Raw genomic sequence first — 4,455 nt, forward strand, 5'->3', positions numbered from 1 at the left:
AGTTTCTATTTCATATTTAAACATGACTTTTAATCATTTCAATCCAATCCCACTTCACTCCTCAAAACACACACATACACTGCGTAATAATTATTTTTTTATATTATATAATGATGTTTTTCTCGCCATACCGCTACGTGAAACATTCTTGTTACGTTAAATCTGAGTATATTAAATTAAGTTACACGAATTACTTTTTTATTTTAATTTTCATCTTTTATTTGCTTTATTCCAATAATGCTGATTTATAAAAATTTGTTTAATATTAACCCATTTATTTTATTGTTTAACTTTAGCTAACCCTTTCATCTTTTAAATATTGTATCTTTTACAATGTCTTTTTTCATCAATTTACCACTATTATAAATCCATGTGAGAACCAAATTATGTTATTAGTATAATTAATAAACTGTCTTATTCAAAATTCCCTAAATTTAACCAAGTTGTCAAAATTATTCATTCATTTCCTTTCAATTACTTAAATTTTAATTCCCCTTTCAATACGCTCATATGGTCTTATTCCAGGTTAAGAGATTAAGTTCTTTGACCTAAATAAAAGAACACCTAACGTACGTTCTGTAATCAATGTAAATGGGCCTCTCCGCACCTTGACCTGATCTGCAGACCTACCAGTACGTTTAGGACTCGCGAGTGCGCGAGTAAATGATGTTTGTTTCGTACATCCTCTTCTAGGACGTAACACGGATTTTATTTGATATTTAGAACCAATGCTTCCCGTAATTTTTCATAAAAATCGAAAGAATAAATATTGAGCAAATCATGAAGAATTCTTTTACAACTCGGACGTGCCGTTGGCATTGTTAACTGCGATGCTGCGCGTTTTTTCTCAGCGTGACTTTCAGCCAGAAACCTCCCTTAGCCGTCATATTGTAGCCGTCCTTAGCTAACACAAGCGATACTAACGTCTTCTCGCAAGGTAGAAAGTTGCAACGCGCCAGCAGGTGGAAAAGTAACACCTTCGTATCCAACAAGGCGAATCGCTAACCTATGCACATCCTTGAACCCAATCCGAATGACAAATAAGACCCGGTGCTGAGGACATGTTTCTTCCGCTCGCTGACAAACCGATCGGGATAAAACTTCTCGGACTCCTCGAAGTACTTCGAATCATGCTGGAGTCCGTAAGTCGGTATCCACACGGTTTCCCCTTTTTTTACGATGTAAGGCTTTGTGCCCAGTAATGTCGGCGGCAATTCGAAATCCTTCACGCATAATCTGTTGATCACCACGGCATCCGGATACATTCGGAGAGCTTCGTTTACTACGGCGTCCAGGCATTACATGCTATTGATCGCCTCGTATGGCGCTTCGCTATTCGTGTCCTCCAAAACCTGGTTGATTCCGCTTTTTGGTCTCCTCTGCACGTCCTCGTTCACTGCGATCTCATGCACGACGAAGCACATCAACGTAACCATACTTTCAAAACCACCGAAGAAGAAGAAGACGACGCATGGCTGATTATGTCCTTAATCGTTCCTTCCTACCGTCTTTTCTGCCTCTACTTTCCATCATCAGCTGCAACATGTTCGGCCGAACGATGCCCTTCTCGTCCTGGGTCCTGATAGTAATCTCCACCAGGTCGAGGAAGAAGTTCGATATATCCTTGGGGAAGACTTTCAATCTCAGCATACATCTCAGTCACGGTAGCAGCTTTAGTACGTACACTTATACAAAGGCCACGATACTGAAAGCGATCGCTGCTTTGTCGTAAACGTAGAAAAGGTTCTTCAGGTCACGCATAGAATCAATGCTGACGCCAAATGCGCAGGTGGCGATAACGTCGTTGATATACCTCGTGAAGACTTCTTTCGTATCCATCACTCTCTGTTCCGGCGGTAGTTGGGCCACAAAATTCGTGAACTCGGCGCCATAATCCGGAATTAGCTTGAACATGCTCTTCATCTTACTAGACGTAAAGGCGGGCCTCAGCATGACACGCACTTCCCGTCATTTGTTGCCGCGAAGGGAGAAAAGGTTTTTGGTGAACAACGGCTCTTGATCCTCCTGTAGAAAGATGCGATGATTCGGAAACATGTCGAAGTGTTTGAGTGCCATGGACTTGATGAGCTCCGTCTTGCGCAGCATTATCACTGATATATTGAAGTCGTACACTCCGCTGTACTTGGCTTCGAGATGCACGTTGTACATATCGTCGGTGAAGAGTGTTAATCTGCTAACTCCATTTTTAGTCCAAAAATGTATTTTGTACTGTTAGAATTATAAAAACAAAACAGATTCTAATAGAAAAACAGCTATATCCAATGTTCATTAAAAAATGTTTATTTATGGCGTCAATAATACCTGCTATCTCCTTTTGAATGAAAGTGTGCCTGAAGAACTGCTAACTTCGTAAGCTGATGCAATAATGCGAAAAAAAAGGAAAAGACAAGTCAACAGAATCTTACGTTTTTACTGTAGATCTTCAGGCAACTTCGATGGCTCCAAAATCTAATATTAGCACTTTGTATTATAAAATTAAATTGCAAGTTCACAATTTATGTTTTCATAATTTTAACAACGACGGGTTTTGCTTTTTGTGGAACAAAACGGAAGGCTCTTTGAATTCTGAAGAATTCGCTTTCATATGGATACATTTTTTAGAAGGAAAATTATTAACGGTTATGAAAAATGACCAGAAGGACAAAAAAATTATTATATACAGCGACGGGTGCGTTTATCAAAACCGAAATGCTATTATGTCTAATGCGTTGCTAAACTTAGCCGTTATTAGGAACATTACAATTGAACAGAAATTCCTCGAAGTAGGACATACAGAAATGGAAGCCGACAGTATGCATTCAGCTATAGAACGAGTTTTAAGAAATAAGATTATAAATATTCCAGCAGATTATTTCCATATTTGCAAAACTGCTCGAAAGAAGCCTTCTGAATAAAATGTTTCGTATCTGGATCACAAATTCTTCAATAATTTCTCTGATGTCATGAGTTATAGCAGTATAAGGCCCGGAAAAAAAAGGCGACACAAAAGTAACGGACCTCCGAGCATTAAGGTATACACCAGAAGGAGACATTTTTTATAAATTAAGGTTTAATGAAGATTGGTCTTTTTTACCGCAAAAAAAGGGCAACCTAGAACACAAAGAATTTGAAAAATTGAAACAATTGCATTCAAATAGGCTTTCCATTACTGCACGTAAATTTGAAGATTTACAATCAATCAAAAAGACATTGCCAAAAGATTATAGTATTTTTTATGATGATTTAGCTCATGAATAATTTCTTTTTTTTCATATTTATTTATTTATTTACTACTTATTTTTTCTCAAATAAAATGGATTTTATACTAAAACCAGTTTTTTTCTTCACTACCTGCATCTTGTAAAACTTATTAACTACAAAATCTCATCATTAAAAAAAAAAATAAAAACACCTAACTCCTTTTCTCCTTAATAAAATCTCATAAAGTTAAAGTATTTAATAAATTCATATTTTTTTAGTCAAGAATATTTTTTTAGTTAAGAATAACCAAAAACAAAAAGTGATGGTCAATCTTATTTTGTGAAGTGTGTATAAAATGATTTATTCATATTTTTGACGCTCCTGTAAAGTTTTGTGAAACGGAGATAGAAGGTTAACACTCTTCACTGACGATATTCTTCATTATGTCGCCCAGAGACTGCATACGCAACATTGATGGTCCCATGTTACTTACCAATGGCGTTCGATCGGATTATGTCGACGCATAAAGATATTGATAGGAATGAAATCTACAATGTTTGCATGGCGAATTTACTTAAACAGATTAGTATTTGTCCTGACACGCCTAACGTGCTACGACATGCGACCCTTAGGCTATACGTTACTAAACATCTATTCTATCTTTCCAGTTTTAGCAACGACTGACAAGAAAGCGAGCGATGAAAAAATCCAGCAGCGCCTGCGGGCGTACTTCGCAGGATGGGCAGTTCGGCCGTGACCGTACGCGCCCCCTAATTCTCTAACCGCGCGCGGGGTGTGCAGTAAACCGCTAGCCCCCACGCGGCCTGCGCACGTGCCACGCCCACGGGGACAACGAGGAGGCCTGTTCATTTGTGTCCCGATCCTAGACACACGCTCTGATTGTGTTGACTCTATTGATACTTTGGACAGGTAAAAGGATTAATTGTTCTAAATGAAATGGGATATGACTGGATGCAAGAATACAAGATCCTGCTCGCCAACCATTGGATAACGGGTGGGACCTTGCCTAGTTTGAAAGCTAAACGCTACCTAGGAACCCAGCTAAGAACGCATAAACAACCCGGGCGTGTGGTGATCTCGCGAAGCTTAGGAGGCCACACTCCCATAACCGAGGCCTACGACATCCCTCGGTCTAGTTGTTCTAGAAATCTACCAACAACGTCCCTTTTTCAAAAGAGTCTCCTTGCAGAAGTCGGCAAAGACCGAGAAAGCCTCTGGAGACGACACTAAGAA

General features: G+C 38.9%; 1 pseudogene; it reads right to left on the minus strand.

Annotated features, from left to right (window-relative positions):
- Window positions 1–793: 793 nt before the first annotated feature.
- Window positions 794–3,694, minus strand: LOC106751986 (annotated as a pseudogene).
- Between the last annotated feature and the right edge of the window lie 761 nt (window positions 3,695–4,455).

The sequence above is a fragment of the Dinoponera quadriceps genome, unplaced genomic scaffold (genome assembly GCF_001313825.1).
Source record: "Dinoponera quadriceps isolate SergipeBrazil2010 unplaced genomic scaffold, ASM131382v1 scaffold438, whole genome shotgun sequence".
Classification (NCBI taxonomy): domain Eukaryota; kingdom Metazoa; phylum Arthropoda; class Insecta; order Hymenoptera; family Formicidae; genus Dinoponera; species Dinoponera quadriceps.